The following is a 20,919-nucleotide window of genomic DNA, read 5'->3' as shown; positions in this document are numbered from 1 at the left end:
ATTAGCTGACCACTAAGCTATTCAAGTACAGAGTCAGTGAAGATACATGACAAAGAATACAGACTTTACAGAGTTAGTTCAGGAAAGTCACTACATAAACAAATGAACAGAAACTACTATAACAAGCAGCAACAACAACAACAAAAGAAAATGGAAGAAAGGAGAATCAGATTTCCAGAGTTGCCATATTATATTATTTAAAACATAAAGTTTTCAAAAAAGTATTATGACACATACAAAGAAACAGGAAAATATGGCCCATACACAGGGCAAGAAAAAGCAATCAATAGAAACTGTTCCCAAGGAAGCCCCAGTATTGGACTTCAAATAACCTATTTTAAACATATTTGAATAACTAAAGGAAGCCATGTCTAAAGGATTAAATAATGGCAGTGTTGTTTCACCAAGCAGACATCAATAAAGAAACAAATTATAAAAAGAAACCAAATAAAAACTCTGGAGTTAAAAAATATAATAACTGAAATAGCAAAGTCATTAGAGTGGTTCAACATCTTATTTGAACAGGCAGGAGAATCAGTGAGCTTGACGATAGATCAACTGAGATTAACCAATCTAAGGAACAGAAAGTCAAGTAAAGAAGTTTGAAAAAAATGAACTGAACCTCAGAGTCCTGTGGGAAACCACCAAGAATACCAACAGATGGCCAACCAAGGTGGCTCACATCTGTAATCCCAACATTTTGGGAGGCTGAGGTGGAAGGATGTCTTAAGGTTAGGAGCTCAAGACCAGCCTGGGCAACATAGTGAGAACTCATCTCTACAAAAATGGAAAGAAAGAATGAATGAATGAATGAGAGAAAGAGAGAAAAAGGAAGGAAGGAAGGAAGGAAGGAAGGAAGGAAGGAAGGAGGGAGGGAGGGAGGGAGGGAGGGAGGGAGGAGGGAGGGAGGGAGGGAGGGAGGGAGGGAGGGAAGGAAGGAAGGAAAGAAGGCATAATGAAACTCTCAGAAGGAGAGAAAATAAAGGGGTACAAAGAATATTTGAAAGGATAATAATTGAAAACCTCCCAGATCTGATGGAAAAAAATTATACATTCAAGAACCTGAATATACTTCAAGGATAAACTCAAAGATATCCACACCTAAATATATTATAATCAAACTATCAAAGACAAAGAATTGTGAAAGCAGCAAGAAAGCAACTCATTAAAAAGGAATTCTCGAATTGCTTGAACCCGGGAGGCAGAGGTTGCAGTGAGCTGAGATCGCGCTATTACACACCGGTCTGGTGACAGAGCAAGACCCTGTCTTAAAAAAAAAAAAAAAAAAAAAAAAGGATTCTCAATAAGAATAATAGCAGATCTCTCACCAGAAACCATAGAAACTAGAAGGCTGTAGGATAACATATGCAAAATCATAGAAGAAAAAGACTGTCAAACAAGAATTCTATATCCAGAAAAATCATTCTGCAAAAACAAAGGAGAAATTAAGACACTCTCAAATAAAAGCTGAGAGACGATGTCACTAGAAAACCTACCTAACAAGAAACAGTAAAAGGAGTCCTTCAGGCTTAAATTAAAGGACACTAGATAGTACACAAAATCCAGGTGAATGAATAAATAGCACCAGTAAAGATATAACTATAACGGTAAATATAAAAGACAGTATAAATGTAACTTCTGTTTGTAACCCTTTCCTCCTACCTGATTTAAAAGATAAATCTTTTTCTACACATCATCAATGAACAGAAATAATATTATTTCCTGTTTTCCAAATTGGATGCCTTTTATTTCTTTCTCTTACCTGACTGCTCTGTCTAGGACTTCCAGTATTATGATGAACAAGAGTGGTGAAAATGGACATCCTTGTTTTGTTCCAATTCTTAGAGGGAATGCTTTAGGTGTTTCCTCATTCAGAATGATGTGGGTTGTGGGTCTTTCATATATGGTTTGAATTATTTTGAGGTATGTTCCTTCTATGCCTAGTTTATTGAGGATTTTTTCATGAAAAGATATTGAATTTTATTAAATGCTTTCTCTGCATCTATCGAAATAATCATATGTTTTTTGTTTTTAATTCTGTTTATGTGGTAAATCACATTTAATGATTTGCATATGTTGAACCATCCTTGCATCCCTGGAATAAAACCCACTTAATTGTGGTGTATTATCTTTTCGATATGTTGTTGGATTTGGATTGCTAGTATTTTGTTGGGAATTTCTGCATGTATTTTCATCAATGATATTGGTCTCTAGTTTTCTTTTCATTGTATCCTTGCCTGGCTTTGGTTTCAGGGTAATACTAGCTTCACAGAATTACTTAGGGAGAAGGCCCTCCTCCTCAATTTTTTGGAATAGTTTCAGTAGGATTAGTACCGGTTCTTCTTTTACACATCTGGTAGAATTCAGCTCTGATTCCATTTGGTCCTGGGCTTTGTTTTGTTGGGAGAATTTTTATTACTGATTCAATCTCACTACTTGTTATTGGTCTGTTCGGGATATCTAATTTCTTCCTGGTTCAATCTTGGAAGGTTGTATGTTTGGATATGATCTTGTACCTAGAAAGCCCTAAAGACCTAGAAAGCCCTAAATGACTCCTGGACTTGATAAATGAATTCAGTCGCATTTCAGGATACAAAATTAACCAACAAAAATCAGTAGCACTTCTTTTTTTTTTTTTTGAGACGGAGTCTCGCTTTGTCGCCCAGACTGGAGTGCAGTGGCCGGATCTCAGCTCACTGTAAGCTCCGCCTCCTGGGTTCACACCCTTCTCCTACCTCAGCCTCCTGAGTAGCTAGGAGTTACAGGCACCCTCCACCACAACCAGCTAATTTTTTGTATTTTTAGTAGAGACAGGGTTTTACTGTGTTAGCCAGGATGGTCTAGATCTCCTGACCTTGTGATCCGCCCGCCTCGGCCTTCCAAAGTGCTGGGATTACAGGTGTGAGCCACTGCGCCCGGCCTCACTTTTTTTTTTAAAGATGAGGTCTCACTCTGTGACAAAGGCCAGGGTGCAGTGGTGTGATCAAGGCTCACTGTAGCCTCAAACTCCTGAGCTCAAGTGATCCTCCCACCTCAGCCCCCCAAGCAGCTAGGACTACAGGCACGTACCACCATACCTGCCTAAGTTTTTTTTTAATTTTTTGTAGATATGGGGGTCTCATCATGTTACCCAGGACAGTCTTGAACTCCTGGCCTCAAGTGATCCTCCTGCCTTGGCCTCCCAAAATGCTGGAATTATAGGCATGAACCACCATACCCCCGCAGTAGTATTTCTAAACACCAATAACCATCAAGCTGAAAACCAAATAAAGAACTCAATTTCATTTGTGATAGCTCCAAAAAGTAATAAAATACCTAGGAATACATTTAACCATGAAGGTGAAAGATTTCTACAAGGACAACAGCAAAATGCTGATGAAAGAAACTGTGGATGACACAAACATATGGAAAAACATCCTATGCTCATGAAATGGAAAAATCAGTATCATTAAAATGACCATACTGCCCAAAGCAATCCACAGATTCAATGCAATTCCTACCAGAACACTCATGTCATTTTTCATAGAGTTAGGGAAAACAATCATACAATTCATATGGAACCAAAAAGAGCCCAAATAACCAAATCAAAAAGAACAAGGCTAGAGGCATCACATTACCTGACTTCAAATTATACTACAAGACAAAGGGAGAATCAGACAGTTCAACAGTCATAGTTGGAAACTTCAAAAGTCCACTTTCAATAAAGGATGGAATGCAAGACAGAAAATCAGAAAGAAAACAAAAGATTTAAACAATACTAATAAACTAATTAGACCTAGCAGACATTTATAGAATTCTCCATTCAAAAAGCAGAAAACATATTATTCTCAAATACACATGGAACATTCTCTAGAATAGAACAGGCGTTAGCCAAGAAAATAAGTCTCAAAATTTTAAAGGATTGAAATAATATAAAATATGTTCCCCAACCACAAGGGAAAAAAATAGAAATCAGTAACAGATAGAAATTAAGAAATTCAAAATCTGTGGAAATTTAACAATACACTGCTAAATAACCAAAGAGTCAAGGGAGAAACCACAAGGGAAATTAGAAAAGACTTTGAGATCATTAAAAATGAGGCCAGGCACAGTGGCTCACACCTGTAATCCCAGCACTTTGGGAGGCCGTAGTGGGAGGACTGCTTGAGCCCAGGAGTTCAGGACCAGTCTGAGCAACACGACAAGACCTTGTGTTTCACAAAAAATGTAAAAATTAGCCAGGTGTAGGGGAATGCACCTGTAGTCCCACCTACTCAGGAGGCTGAGGTGGGAAGATCATTTGAGCTCAGGAGACTCAAAGTTGAGGCTGTAGTGAGTTGTGATGGCACCAATGCACTTTAGCCTGCATGACAGACCAAGGCCCTGTCTCACAAAAAAAAAAAAAAAAAAAAGTAAAGTAAAAGAAAGCACAACATATCAAAACTTATGAAAGGCAGTGAAAGCAGTTCTTACAAAATTATAGCTGTAAACACCTATATTAAAAGAGAAATATCTCAAATCAATAACCTAATGTTCTACCTTAAGAAATTAGAAAAAGAGCCAACTAAATCTTTGCAAGTGGAAGAAAAAAACAAATATTCGAGCAAAAATGAAATAGAAAATAGAAAAACAACAATGAAACCAAAGTTGCTTTTTCTTTTTTTAAAGACCAACGAAATTGACAAACTTTTATCTACAATGACCAAGAAAAAAAGAGGGAAGTCAATTTACTAAAATCAGAAAGAAAACTACCAACCTTACAGAAATAAAAGGACTATAAAGAAATACTATGAACAACTGTTGGCCAATAGGTGAAATTCACAAATTCCTAGAAAGACAGAAACTATCAAAACTAACCCAAAAAATAGTACATCTGAAAAAAAACTAAAACAAGTAAAGATATTCAGTATTTTTAAAATTTCCCACAAGGAAAAATTTAGAAACAGATGGCTTCACTATTAAATTCTACCAAACATTTAAAGAATGAACACCCAATCCTTAACAAGGAGAAACGGACACTTCCCAACTCATTCTATAAGGCCAGTATTACCCTAATACGAAAGCCAGACAAAGAGATCACAAGAAAACTACAGATTAACATGCCTTAAGAATACAAACATAAAAATCCTTAACAAGGCCGGATGTGGCGGCTCATGTCTGTAATCCCAGCATTTTGGGAGGCCGGGGCAGGTGGATCACTTGAGGTCAGGAGTTCGAGACCAGCCTGGCCAAAATGGTAAGACCCCCCCCACCTCAACTGAAAATTCAAAAATTAGCCAGGCATGGAGGCATGCACCTGTCATCCCAGCTACTTGGGAGACTGAGGCAGGAGAATTGCTTGAATCCAGGAGGCAAGAGGCTGCAGCGAGCTGAGATCGCACCTCTGCACTCCAGCCTGGGTGACAGAGAGAGACTCCATCTCAAAAAATCCTCAACAAAACACTGGCAAAACCAAATCCACCAATATATAAAAAGGATTATACGCCATGACAAATGGGATTTATCTAAGGAATTCAGAGTTGGCTCAACATACAAAACTGAATCAATGTAATACATGACATTAATATAATAAAGGACAAAAATAACATAGTACAGATGCAGGAAAAGCATCTGTCAACATTCAACACCCTTTCATGGTAATAATACTCAACAAAATAGGAATAGAAGGGAAATTCCTCAACCCAATTAAGTGCATCTATAAAAATTCACAGCTAACTATACTTACTTGTGACTGGCTGAAAGCTTCGCTGTAAGATGAGGAACAAACAATGATGTCCACCCTTGCCACAACAATTAAACAGTGTGTTAAAGGTTATAACTAGGGCAATTACACGAGAAAAATTTTTAAAAGTCATGCAGATTAGAAACAAAGAATTAAAAGCATATATATCTGTAGATGATATATTTTTACATATAGAAAATCCTCAGGAATCCACTAAAAAACTATTATAGCTACTAAGTCCTATGCTCATGGATTGGAAAACTTAATATTGTTAACCTGACAATACTCCCCAAATTATCTACAGATTCAATTAATCCCCATCAAATTCTACCTGCCTTTTTTTTTTTTTTTCCAGAAAGTGACAAACCAAACCTAAAAATTATATGGAAATGCAAGGGACCAGGAATAACCAAAATAAATAAAAAGAACAAAGTTGAAGGACTCACACTTCCCAATCTTAAAACTTACTACAAAGCTACAATAATCAAGAATGTGTGCTGCTGGCATACAGACAGACATAAAGGTCCGTGGAATGGAGTGGAGAGTTCAGAAATAAGCCCATATTTTATGGTCAATTGATTTTTGACAAAAGTGCTAAGGCCATTCAATAGGTAGTCTTTTGAACGAATGGTACCAGGACTAGACAGCCACAGGTAAAAGAACGAAGTTAAACTCCTCCTTCATACCACAGATAAAAATTAACTCAAAATGCACCAAAGACCTAAATTTCAGAGCTAAAAGTATAAAACAGATGTAGAATAAAACAGAGGTATAAATCTGTGTGACCTAGGATTAGGCAATGTCTTAAATATGGCAAAGCATAAGTAACAAAAGAAAAAAACAGATAAATGTGGTATTATCAAAATAAAAATCATTTGTGCATCAAAGGATACTATCAAGAAAATGAGGCCGGGTGCGGTGGCTCACGCCTGTAAATCCCAGCACTTTGGGAGACTGAGGCGGGTGGATCACGAGGTCAGGAGATCGAGATCATCCTGGCTAACACGGTGAAACCCTGTCTCTACTAAAAACACAAAAAAATAGCTGGGCACGGTGGCGGGCGCCTATAGTCCCAGCTACTCGGGAGGCTGAGGCAGGAGAACGGCGTGAACCTGGGAGGCGGAGCTTGCAGTGAGCCGAGGTCACGCCACTGCACTCTAGCCTAGGTGACAGAGTGAAACTCTGTCTCAAAAAGAAAAGAAAGAAAAGAAAATGAAAAGACTACTCACAGTTCAAGGGGAAATATTTGCAAATCATATACTTGATAAGGGACTAATATACAGAATATATAAAGAACACTTACAACTCAGTGATAAAAAGACAATCCAGCTTTTAAATGGGCAAAGGATTTATTTTTGTTTTTGCTTTCAGCTTTTTAAAAATTTATTATACTTTAAGTTCTGGAATACATGTACAGAATGTGCAGTTTTGTTACATAGGTATACAAGTGCCATGGTGGTTTGCAGTACCCATCAACATGTCATCTATATTAGTTCTCCTAATGCTATCCTTCTCCTAGGCCCCCACAACCGACAGGCCCTGGTGTGTGATGTTCTCCTCCCTGTGTCCATGTGTTCTCATTGTTCAACTCCCACTTATGAGTAAGAACATGCAGTGTTCGGTTTTCTGTTCTTGTGTTAGTTTGCTGAGAACGATGGTTTCCAGCTTCATCCATGTCCCTGCAAAGGACATGAACTCATCTTTTTTTTACAGCTGCATGGTATTCCATGGTATATATGTGCCACATTTTCTTTATCCAGTCTATCACTGATGGGCATTTGGGTTGGTTCCAAGTCTTTGCTATCACGAACAATGCTGCAATAAATACATGTATGCACATGTCTTTATAGTAGAATGATTTATAATCCTTTGGGTATATACCCAGTAATGGGATTCCTGGGTCAAATGGTATTTCTGATTCTAGATCCTTGAGAAATTGCCACACTGTCTTCCACAATGGTTGAACTAATTTATACTCCCACCAAAAGTGTAAAAGCGTTCCTATTTCTCCACATCCTCTCCAGCATCTGTTCTTTCCTGACTTTTTAATGATTGCCATTCAAACTGGTGTGAGATGGTATCTCATTGTGGTTTTCATTTGCATTTCTCTAATGACCAGTGGTGATGAGCTTTTTTTCATGTTTGTTGGCTGCATAAATGTCTTCTTCTGTTCATATCCCTCGCCCGTTTTGATGGACTTTTTTTTTTTTCTTGTAAATTTGTTTAAGTTCTTTGTAGACTCTGGATATTAGACCTTTGTCAGATGGATAGATTGTAAAAACGTTCTCCAATTCTGTAGGTTGCCTGTTCACTCTGATGATAGTTTCTTTTGCTGTGCAGAAGCTCTTTAGTTTAATTAGATCCCACTTGTTAATTCTGGCTTCTGTTGCCATTGCTTTTGGTGTTTTAGTCATAAAGTCTTGTGCAAAGGATTTAAATAGCCATTTCTCCAAAGAAAAAACAAAAATGGCCAATAAGCAGTACATGAAAAGGGTTGAATATCATCAGTCACTACAGAAATGCTAATACCACAATATCTACTACTTCCCATCCACTACATGGCTATAATCAAAAAACTGAAAAATAACAAGTGTTTGAGAGAATGTGCAGAAATTGGAACCCTCATAAATTACTGATGGGAATATAAAATGGTGCACCATTTTACATTCCAAATTGTTTGGAATTTTACATTGCCAAATTGTTTTCCGAAGATGCTGCAACATCTTTGGGAAACAATTTGGCAGTTACCCAAAAATTTAAACAGAGTTACTGTATGACTCAGCAATTCTACTTCTAGTGTAAACCCAAGACAAGTGAAAACATATATTCATATGAAAACACGTACGACTTTTCATAGCATGTTGTTCACAATAGCCAAAAAACAACCAAAATGCCTATGTACTGATGAATGGATAAACAAAATGCCATATATCTACACAATTGAATATTAGCCATAAAAAGGAATGAAATATTGATACCTACTACAACATGGATAAAGCTTGAAAATGTTATGCAAAGTGAAAGAAGCCAGATACAAAAGGCCATATCCTATATAATTCCACTTATATGAAATGTTCATAATGGGCAAATTCTCAGAGATGAAAACTAAATTAACAGTTGCCAGGGCCTTTGGGGAGGGAGAAACCGGTAGTTACTGTGTATGAGGTTTCTTTTTGAAGTGAAAAAAGGTTCTAGAATTATGTAGTGATGATAGTTGTACGACCTTGAAAATTCACCAAAAAAACACTTAACTGTAAACTGTGAAAGGGTGAATTTTATGGTGTGTGAATTATATCCCACAAAATGTTTAAGTAAGTTGAAAGAATTTGTTAAAAGATGAAATAAAAATATTTTTAGATTAAAAAATACGTAATGTTGGCCAGGCACAGTGGCTCACTCCTGTAATCCCAGCACTCTGGGAAGCCAAGGTGGGCAGATCACAAGGTCAAGAGATAGAGACCATCCTGGCCAACAGGGTGAAATCCCGTCTCTACCAAAAATACAAAAATTAGCTAGGTGTGGTGGTGTGCACCTGTAGTCTCAGCTACTAGAGAGGCTGAGGCAGGAGAATCGCTTGAACCCAGGAGGCGGAGGTTGCAGTGAGCCAAGATCACGTCACTGCGCTCCAGCCTGGCAACAGAGCGAATCTCAAAAAAAAAAAATATATATATATATATATGTATATACACACACACACACACATATATATATATATGCAGTGTCTATATCAGCTGACCTACAATAAAGGAATTTCTAAAGAGGGCCCTTTGGGCAGAAATGAAATCATCGCAGAATAAGTCAGAAATGCCAGAGAGCAATGAAGAGCAAAGACAAGACAAGTATCTGAATAAATCTAAATGAACACTAACTGTTAATATTACTGTTAATACAATACTGCTAATGTTACCAGTAATAATACTATTAATACCAATATTGTTAATATAATACTGCTAATGTTAATTTATTTCACTGAATTTAAAAAGAATATATAGAATTAAAGTGCACAATAATAAGCACATATGAAACTGGAGGGGGGCTCATAGAGTTCAAGTCTTCTAAGAAACTATGATTTGTCTAGGAGAAAGATAAAGGTATAACTACATTATCTGGATAAGTTAGTAGCAATTTACACAATAACCTCTAAAAGAACGAAAAATAGGACATAATCTCCAATCTACTGGAGAAGGTAGAAAAATGGAGTGATTTTTTCAAAATATCACATAATCAGATTCAAATAATGCAAGAAAAAGAGAGAAAAATAAACAGAAAATGTAGAACAAGACAAATACATAATAGGATGATGAATTTAAACCCAAATAGATCAGTAATTACATTTAATGTAAATGAACTGTTCCAATTAAAAGACACAGACTGTCAGACTTAATGAAAAAAAAATACATATCGGCCAGGCGCAGTGGCTCACGCCTGTAATCCCAGCACTTTGGGAGGCCGAGGTGGGCGGATCACGAGGTCAGGAGATCGAGACAATCCTGGTTAACACGGTGAAACCCCGTCTCTACCAAAAAATACAAAAAAAATTAGCCAGGCATGGTGGTGGGCACCTGCAGTCCCAGCTACTGGGGAGGTTGAGGTAGGAGAATGGCGTGAACCTGGGAGGCGGAGCTTGCAGGGAGCGGAGACCGCACCACTGCACTTCAGCCTGGGCGATAGAGCAAGACTCCATCTCAAAAAAAAAAAAAATCTAACTATACTCTTTGCAAGAGACGAACCTAAAGCATAAAAGTATAGTAAGGTCGAGAATAAGATAAAAAACAAAGACATCATGTAAATATGAGCCTAAAACATCTAGTACAGGTATGTTAATATTAACATCAGATATGCTATATCATAAAGTCAAATATTCATTACTAGATACAAAGAGAAACAGTCATAATAATTAAAGTCTCCATTCATCAGGAAGACCTAACAGTTTTTTTTTTTTTTTTTTTTTGAGACGGAGTCTGGCTGTGTCGCCCAGGCTGGAGTGCAGTGGCCGGATCTTAGCTCACTGCAAGCTCCGCCTCCCAGGTTTATGCCATTCTCCTGCCTCAGCCTCCCGAGTAGCTGGGGCTACAGGCACCCGCCACCTCGCCCGGCTAGTTTTTTGCATTTTTTAGTAGAGATGGGGTTTCACCGTGTTAGCCAGGATGGTCTCGATCTCCTGACCTCGTGATCCGCCCGTCTCGGCCTCCCAAAGTGCTGGGATTACAGGCTTAAGCCACCATGCCCGGCCGACCTAACAGTTTTAAATCTGTGTAGCCCTGACAACACAGTCTCAATAATTTGTAAATAAAAACTTACAGAACTGCAAGGAAAAATGAGACAAATCCATAATCATAATGAAATTGTGTAATTATCTCAGTGATGGATATAACAACCAAAAAAACTAGTAAGAAAGCAGATATAATATGCTTACCAACTCAGCTAAACAGAATACGTAGTATAGTACATTGAACCCAATTATTTCCAGGCACATAGGAATATCTGAGAAAACTTACATACCATATTCTGGGCTATAAGGCAAATCAGCAAATTTTAAAGGATTAAAATCATAGAAAGCAAGATCTTTGGGCAATATAATTGTCCTGAAGAATAATAAAACAATAAAATATGCATATGTTTGGAAATGTTTAAATGTTCTTCTAAATTACCTAGGAATCAAAGAAAAAACCATAATGGAAATTAGAAAGTATAACAAACAATAATGAAAATGCCTTAAATCTAACTTTGTATGATGTAGTTGAGGCATTGTTTACAAGAAAATATATCACTTTAAACACACATATTAGAAAAAAAGGAAAAGCTGCAAATTAACAAATTAAGTATTCATCTCAGATTAGAAAGAGAACAGCTATAATAAAGGAAAATTACAAGCCAATTTCACTCACAGGCACAAATGCAAAAACTCCAAACAAAATATTAGTCATCAGGGCGGGTGTGGTGGCTCACGCCTATAATCCCAGCACTTTGGGAGGCTGAGGCGGGTGGATCACCTGAGGTCAGGAGTTTGAGACCAGCCTGGCCAACATGGCGAAACCCCGTCTCTATTAAAAAATACAAAAATTAGCCAGGCGTGGTGGCATGTGCCTGTAATCCCAGCTACTCTGGAGCTTGAGACAGGGAGAACTGCTTGAACCCAGAAGGAGGAGGTTGCAGTGAGCCGAGATCATGCCACTGCACTCAAACCTGGGCAACAGAGCAAGACTCCATCTCAAAAAAAAAAAAAAAATATATATATATATATATATATATGCCATCAGAATCCAGTCACATATTTTAAGAATAAGCTGGCATGATCAAGTTATGGTTAAATAGTGGTCATCTGTGGGTAGCAGAATTATCAAGATTTTTATTCTGCTTTTTATGCTAATCTTTCCTTTAGAAATTTTCTACACAAACATCCATTACTTTAGAGACCAGGAAAAATATTTTTGAATTAATCATTAACATTCTGATGGCTCATCTTTTTGAGATCCACTAGTTAATAAATGTCAAGAAGAAAAGAACAAGGGCTGGCTCAGAATAGCCATTTTATCTGAGTAATATAAGGATACAAGTCCTTATTTGTCTCAGTGTCTCTACTGGGTTGACTGAGAACAAAGAAAGGGTGAATAGGAGTAGAAAAGATTTACAAAGATAGGAATGTGATAATAGCAATTTGTAGGCTTTTCCCCAAACATTAAGGGAGCGATCTCATACACAAATGCGTCTATAAATAGAATCCATATTGCACTTTAATGAATAATTTAAAACCACTCTGCAAACAGGGTTAAGAAAACAGGAATCTAGATGCTCAAAAATCAATAGTTCTGTCCTATCCCAACCTGGTGAGTTACAAAAACAGATGTCTAAGTTTTATATTATTTTTTAGAAATGTTGGAAGATAGATGGTTAAGCACAAAAAGACTTAAAAACATTTACAACCTTTGAGCTAATAGTTCTACCTTTAGAAATTTAGAAGCAATCAGTGATACGCACAATGATTTTTGTATATGATATTTTTCAAAGCATTATTTATTAATGATGAGTATTTTAAAGCAACATAAATGTCTAGCTATAGGGAAATGGTTCAACAAACTGGGACACTTCGGAATAGTATGCAGCCATTTGAAATCATATTTTGGAAGAACACATTATGAGACAAGGAAATGCTCATGATCTAGTAAAAGGAAAAATATTGCTTCAAAAAACATACTTCAGAATGAATCCCAATTTTAGGATATGCATATCATACAAAAATATAAGTAGGAAAAAACACTGAATATGCTTTTGTGGTAAGATTATGGATAATGTTGATCTTCTACTTTATACTTTTCTGTTTGTTCCAATTTTTCTACACAAAATATTTATATTATTTTTATAAATAGAAACAACATCATATAAAAGAAAATAAATAATAAGTTGATTACCTTAAACAGAGTCAAACACCCTTCATCAACCCAAATCCACTTCTAAGGGGAGGTCAGTAGAAATCAGTACATCAGTTTTCTATTGCCGCATAACAAACTATCACAAATTTAACACCTTAAACCAATATGTGTTTAATATCTCACAGTTTCTGTGAGTCAGGAATTTAAGCAGGCTTAACTGGGTCGGCTGCTTAGGGTCTCACAAGGCTGCATTCAAAGTGTTAGCCAGGCTGTGTTCTCACCTGAAGGCTTGACTGAGGAAGAATCTGTTTCCACGCTCACTCAAGATTATTGACAAAATTTGTTTCCTTGTGCTATTGGACTGAGTGTCCCCTGCTTCCAGGATGAGGAAGATTCTACCACCCTGCCCCATCTGAAATTAGGTACGGCCAGAATGACTCCTTCTGGCCATGAAATGTGAGCAGAATGGACTAGCGACCCTTCCAAAGTGATTAATTGCTACTGCAAGTGGCTCCATATTTAAAAAGGTCCAGATCCAGACCAGCTAGAATCGATTTTGCCAAATTTCCAGGAAACAAAAATTCCTCCCTTTCCAAAACTATTACATTTGGGAGGCCAAGGTGGGAGAATTTCTTGAGCCCAGGAGTTCAAGACCAGCCTAGGCAACATAGCAAGACCCTTATTCTACAAAAAGAAAATTTAAAAATTATCTGAGCATGGTGGTTTGTGCCTATAATCCCAGCTAATCAAGAGGCTAAGGCAAGAAGATCACTGGAGCCCAGGAGTTCAAGGCTGCAGTAGGATATGATAGCACCACTGAACTCCAGCCTGAGTGACAGAGAGAGTCCCTGTCCCTAAAAAACAGAAAGAAACTATTACAAAGATGATGAAGTATCATGTTGATACTAAATCTGAATAAGGGCAATACAAGAAAAGATTATCACTGGTCAACACCTCTTATGAATATATGCCAAAATCCTAAATGAAATATTTGCATATTGGGTCCAATAATTTAGGCTGGAGTGCAGAGGCATGATCACAGTTCACTGCAGCTTCAACCTCCCAGTCTCAAGTGATCCTTCAACCTCAGTCCCCCAAGTACCCAAGTAGCTGGGACTACAGATGCATGCCACCATGCCCAGCCAATTTTTTTCTTTGGTTTTTTTTTTGTTTGTTTTTGTAAAAATGGGGTCTCACTATATTTCCCAGTCTGGTTTTGAACTCCCGGGCTCAAATGATCCTCCGGCCTCAGCCTCTCAGTGTTGGGATTACAAGTGTGAGCCACCACACCTGCCCCGATAATACTTTTTAATGTAGTACATCACAGTTTCTCCCAAGAAATCAACGATGGCTTAAATTAAAAGAATAAAATATTTCATCTCAATCATAAGTTTTAAGAAAAGCATAAAATTATGTAAATAAGTATACTGTATAGAAAACCATTTGAGAAAATTCAAAATCTATTCACGATTTTTTAAAAAAGCTTTTATTAAACTACTAGTAAATGTGATCATCCTTAACCTAATAAAGGAATCGACCAAGAAAAAAAAATAACAAAGTTCACAATTAGGTCTTTTACAGCATTTCTTTGAAATGAAAAACAATATAAGGATAATCTTACCACAATCTCCATGCAACTTTCTCTAGTGGTCCAAGCAAAGGAAAAAAGACAAAAAAAAAAAAAAGCTCAATAAAAGATTTAAGAACTAGGGAGAAATAAATTAAGTTATCATTAGGTACATAAAGAAACCAGAAACTGATTCACGCATTTGTGAAATGTGATGTATTTCAAAGGTACCACTGCAGATCACTGGGGAAAGGACTGTACTCAATAAACAATGCTGATACAACTGGTTATCAATTTGGAAAAAAATTTAAAATTGGATCTCTATCTCATACCCCACACAAAAATAAGCTCCAAGTAGACTATAAAAAGCAAATATTTAAATATTTTTTAAAGAGGAGGATCTATCATGACTGATATGGTTTAGCTGTGTCCCCACCCAAATTTCATCTTTAATTCCCATGTGTTATGGGAGGGACCCAGTAAGCAGGTAATTGAATCATGGGGGCAGGTCTTTCCCATGCTGTTCTTATGATAGGAAGTAAGACTCACGAGAGCTGATAGTTTTAAAAAGGGGAGTTTCCCTGCACAAGCTCTCTCTCTTCTCTTGTCTGCTGCCATGTGAGATGTACCTTTCATCATCATCACCTTCCGCCATCATTGTGAGGCCTCCCCAGCCACGTGGAACTGTAAGTTCATCAAACCTCTTTCTTTTGTAAATTGCCCAGTCTCGGATATGTCTTTATCAGCAGCATGAAAATGGACTAATACAACGACCTTGGAGTAACACAAGATTTCTTAAATCAGACTCAATCACCATAAACCATAAGGAAAAGATTGATAAATCTGACTACATTAAAACTGAACATCTGTTCATCAAAACAGCATATTTCAAAGGATAAAGAACAGGATACAAATATAATCTAGAATATGTAAAAGAACTTCTACAAAGCTATAAAAAGGATAATCCAGACAATAAATGGACAAACAATATAAGAATACAATTTTTAGAAGAAGTTCAAGTAGCCAAAGTATGGGTGGAAAATCCTCAAACTCACTAGCCAAGGAAACGCTAATTAAAACAGTAAGATATTTAATATCTACTCAATTGACAACAATTAAAACATCTGAAGATACAAAGGATTAGTGAGGATGTAAAGAAACTAACCTCTGGAAAGTAATCTGACAACAACTAGGTTGTTGGAATTGGGCCTAGCCTGTGACAACACAATCTCAGTGGTAAGTGTATACCTGACCTGGTCTACTCTTTCCCACGTGTCCAACACAGAGGAAAGATGACCCAGTGGGACATGGCAATTGGGAAGGGTAGAGGCTGTGGAAGCTGCTCAGAGAGACTGTAAGTGGGATCCGGGCCAAATAAGACAGTATCAGATGCCAGTCTTGCCTAGGAGGTGAAATAGAGAATAGAACTATGCTTATCTGGAGTGAATTCTCCCCAAGTGGCAGCTCCATCATTTTATCTTCTAAAACCAATCTAATCATGTTATTTCCTCCTTAATTTTGTCAGCTAAGACTGCCAAATGAAGAGCCCCAGCTTGTATCAGTTTATTACTGCTGTTGGAACAAACTTCCAGACACTTAGTGTTTTAATACAACAAACATTTACCTACCTTACAGTTCTGGAGGTCACAAGTCAGACAAGGGTTTCACTGGGCTAGAAATCTAGGACTGCATTCCTTTCCCAAGTCTCTAGGGGAAAGAATCCCTTTTCTTGCCTTTTCCAAAGGCTTCCCACATTCCTTGACTAGTGCACCCTTCCATCCTCAAAGCCAGCAATGGCAGTTAGAGTCTTTCTCACTTCACATCACTCTGACACTGACTATTCTGCCTCTCTCTTCCACTTTTAAGAACCCTTGTGATTACTCAGAGCCCACCCAGATAATCCAGGATAATCTCCCTATTTTAAAATCAGCTGATTAGCAACCTCATTCCATCTGCTGCCTTAACTCCCCTGCCATGTAACATAACATAGTCCTGAGATTAGGATGTGGACAGCTTTGTGAGCCATTATTCTACCTACCACGTAACTCCTCCTCCACTTTCGCCCCCCTCCATCTCCAACAGAGTTCCAACCATTTCACAATGCCCCTAACACTTCCAGCAGCGTCCCAACTCCTTTACTATGCTTCCGTACCTCCAGCCTCCACACCACTACACGCTCTGTACTCCGGTTATTCCAACCTTCCAGTCTTGTTCTAATAAATGTATACCCAATCCATGCCCAATTATAACTCATGCCCTAGGGCCCAGCCCAAAGACCACCTCCTCTCTAAAGCTTTCCCTGATTCTCGGCCCAAATGAATCACCCCTCAACACATTCGCCTGGCTTTCTATGTATCCCAACTGTAGCACTGACTATAGCCCCCTATAATTATATGTTTACATGTTCCTTCCTCAATCTGAACTGGTGAGCCCTTCAGTAAGAACTCTGTCTCATTCCCCCATGGGTTCCCAGGTCACAGCATAGGAAATGGCAAAGAGTAGGCAATCAGGGAGTATTTCTGAAGCTTGGATGAGGCAGAAGGAAGATTTCCTGAGTTTCTGTCAACAAAAGAGATGTCAAAAACTAACCTGGGTTAAGTGTACAACAAATGGGGCCAAAGCATTAGTTCAGATGATCATAACAAAAAGCACCTCAACAATCCACTGCTTAGCTTGATATACAATTTACTACCATGTGCAACAATCTCTGTACCACAAGTGACATCTATCATTTTTTTTTACTGCTAACCTGTGGGGCAATTCTAAAGTAGCTGACAAAATTAACCTCAAGAGAAAGAAAAGACTCATGTAAAATTATTTACAAAAATGTCCTCAACGTTAGAGAAAAGAGAGTAGATATAGCTCTAACACAACAGGAATGCCTGACAACCACTCACTAACCCAACACATAAACAGATCCCTTCATCAGGAAAGGCTGAGAACCAACATACTGGAGAATGCAAAACATGCTACAGTCAACCCTTTTGGGAACAAGTTGCCCCTGCGTAGATATATGCCTACAGATGTATTGTCTGTATTGTAATAAAGGTACTATGGTTGGAATATCCCCTCCAAAACTTATGCTGAAACATAATCCTCAATGCAGCAGTATTGAGAGGTGAGGCCTTTAAGAGGTGATTGGATCAAGAGGACTCTGCCCTCATAAAATGGATTAATCCATTCAAGGGTTAATGGATTAGTGGGTTGTCATGTGAGTTGGAACTAATGGCTTTGGCCCCTGGACCTTAGACTTCTCAGCCTCCATGACTATAAGAAATAAATTCCTTTTCTTTGTAAATTACCTAGTTTCAGGTATTCTGTTATAAGCAAAACAAAACAGACTAAAACAAACTGGTACTTTCTTAAAAGAATGGTTGTTAAGAAAACAGGGTTTCATGTAATGTCAGTGATTTGTTACTTGATGCCCACACTCAAGCAACAAAACTCCCACCTAGAGAGACGGTGAAGACTAAGCAAAGGAAACGGAATGCTGTAGCATAACCATCCTCCTTAAAAAGAAGAATAAAATGGCTTAAGTGTTTTGAAGACATGCTCCCATTCAACAGAATTTCCCTGATCAAATTTTATTTAATCATATGAATTCTGAAATTAATTTTAAAGTACGCTGGAAAGGAAGTTTGAGCCCCCCGCCCCACGCAAAACACACCCACACACACAGAGAGAGAAACAGGTGACACGGATTCAGCACCATGGACAGCGGGCCCATGACGCCTTGCCTGTGAGAGTCACTGCCACCAGAGATGAGAGCTGAGACATCAGAGCTGCCCCAAAATCTATAGCATTTATTCTAATGTTTAAGTTGGGGCAATTCCAATACATGAGCAAGTATTGTCCTTGGTTATGGCCCAAAGCACAGCCTTCTTCACCGAGAGGATACACAACTTACATCTACTAAAATCTGCTTCAGTGATCACCTTTACAATAAAGCCCTGAGACTTTTGTAAAAATAGAAATGATTCTGCCATTGACACAGGAACTGAAATAATCAAAACTGATACACAGAATCCAAATTTGAATGGCTAGATTGGTTCAAGAAGCTCATTGAGACTTTTTCAAATTTATAAATGCAGCATGCTCTCAGCCTCCCTCAGAACAATAGGGTAAAGGATAGCTTCTTCAAAACAGCTAACAACATATAACCATGTGTTGAATTTTTTCTCATAAATAGCTAAAAATGTAACCACAAAGCTGTGTGGATTTTCCCCCACCTTGAGTATTGTAAAGATATCTGGGAAAGAGATGTTTTGAGGTCCAATATCACTGCTAATCAGCAGCACTTGTGGCAATACCAGCCAAAAGCACTGAATTCTAGAGAGTCCATTTTTTTCAGTTATAAAGACCCCATTTACCATCAAAACTTTTTCAAAACCTTATGAGTGTCAACTAAGTAAATACGTGAACTTATGTAAGTTCTAAAACATTTGTAATGAACTTGCACTGTATAAACAACAGCATCTACACACAAGCGAAAAAAAAATACGACTCGAAAGTGAGACATCAGTTCGTCAGTCACTGCACTTATGTTTTAAGGCCCCATGTTTTCTGATGGATCTCCAAGTCTGAAAACACCAGAACTATTTCTGTTTCTCTCATGTGAGGATCAATCAGGTCCTTTCAGATCTTGCCAGTGATCCCTTCAGAGTGCCACTGTTCTACAAACACTCCTTTTGGGGCTAAAATAAGTATCTCTGACGCGCTTTAAGATGATGAATTTTTCTTGACTATGAAGAGACTGGGAGTTAGTTCTCTTAAATAGGGAAGCACCCTTGCACACTCCTTTGGGATCCACATCTGAGAAAGTCCAAAGAAAAGAAAAAGGGCAACAGTTTGCCCCTCAAAGTGAGTTCAATTTCGGAGGAATGTGTGAGGGCCTGTGCCAGGGAAATATTTTTGAAATGGGGGGAGTCTGTAAGTTACCCAGTCAAATCTCTAAAGGCCTCTCCGCAAGGCCCTGCTGCCCAAGATTCCTTCTGGTGAATCTCACTCTACACTCCACAACTAAGAGTGCTATCGGCTCACACTGAGGGCTCACAAGTCCTGCAAATCCAGGCTGCTCTGAAGGACGGTGGAAGATAATCCACCCCGAGCCACGAGATGGAGGACCCGACTTTTGGTGAACTTTCAAATGTCTTACGCCAGCATTTCCGAGCAGGGGGAGGGGAAACTGGAAACCACCGCCAGGCGAAAACAAACTCTTTCACAAAACAAGACTTCCAATCACAACACGTGTGGGGACAACAAGACACACGTTCTAACCACCCCCCAAATTAAAACAGCACAGCTACCAACAAGAGGAACCTGCGCGCGCCCCACCGCCCGCGCGCGGCTCCCCGTGGGGTCACTGAGGGGTGAGGCCGCGCGCTCCCGGAGGCCGTCCAGGGGGAGGAGTCCCCGCGCCGCGCCCCGCCGCCCTCCCGCCGCCGCGGCCGCCCCGGGGTGTTCCCCAGATCTCTTCTCAACCAAGAGATGAAATGTGTGCTGTTTTGAAACTGAAGCCTCAAGTAGTCCAGACGTTTTCTGACCCACGTCCGAGGCGCTCTCGGCTTCCCGCCGCAACTTCCGAATTTGGGGAAGGGGCGGAGGCGGGCGGGCCAGGCCTGGCCACCGCACCTGGAGGGAGCGCGGGTCCCCTCGCTGCCCCGGGCCGACGCAGGCGCCGGCGGCGATCGGGGACGGCGCGACCCAGCCCGGGACCCCCGCCCGCCGCGGCTCGGGCGAAGTTTGCCGCGGCCCGGGGTCGCCCCGCCACTCGGCCTCCGTCGGGGACTCGGTCTCCGTAACCCGCAAGGGCGCCCGACCCCGACCCCGCCCGCCATCGCTCACTCACCTGCCTTGCGCCGGACGGCGAGCCCGCGGGCCGGCGGGGAGAGGCCGGGAGGCCCGGGCGGGATCGGGGCGGGGTCGGGGCGAGGCGGGCGAGGCGGGTGAGAAGGCGGCGGCGACCGCGGCTGAGGCGGCTCAGGCGGCGGTCGCGGCTTCAGGCGCTTCAGCCGGAGCGCTGCGCGCGGCGCGGGCCCGCCCCTCTGCGCCGCTAACCAATCTAGCGCCGCGCGCCGCCGCCGGCCCCGCCCCCGCCTAAGGGCAGGCTCACGAAAGCGGGCGTCGCGGGCCAATCAAACGGCGGAACATCGACCGGCGCGGCCAATCCAAGCCCGGGAAGTTCTCTGGAAAAAGCCAACTCGAGTCAAAGGGGCGGGGATGGGGCTGCGGGCGGGCGGGGACTAGGCCCAAAGACGCGTAGGGCGGGGCCGAGTATTGGG

The 20,919-nt window shown here is 39.9% G+C and overlaps 1 protein-coding gene across 23 annotated transcripts in view; it reads right to left on the bottom strand.

Annotated features, from left to right (window-relative positions):
• The window catches only part of PCBP3 (poly(rC) binding protein 3), a 273,001-nt gene extending 252,433 nt beyond the window's left edge, over nucleotides 1-20,568 (bottom strand). For 5 of the 23 annotated variants that reach the window (XM_033232640.1, XM_033232648.1, XM_033232652.1 and 2 more), the window contains exon 1: nucleotides 20,487-20,567. The gene's annotated coding sequence lies outside the window, so the exon portion shown is untranslated. Of the gene's footprint in view, nucleotides 1-14,692; nucleotides 14,715-20,486 lie in introns of all 23 variants that reach the window. The other 18 variants (XM_033232657.1, XM_033232658.1, XM_033232666.1 and 15 more) reach the window with 7 other exon arrangements.
• Nucleotides 20,569-20,919: the final 351 nt, after the last annotated feature.

Source organism: Trachypithecus francoisi, unplaced genomic scaffold, assembly GCF_009764315.1.
Source record: "Trachypithecus francoisi isolate TF-2019V2 unplaced genomic scaffold, Tfra_2.0 Lachesis_group14, whole genome shotgun sequence".
Classification (NCBI taxonomy): domain Eukaryota; kingdom Metazoa; phylum Chordata; class Mammalia; order Primates; family Cercopithecidae; genus Trachypithecus; species Trachypithecus francoisi.
The sequence above is the reverse complement of the archived record's forward strand: the minus strand, read 5'-3'. Positions and strand labels throughout refer to the sequence as shown.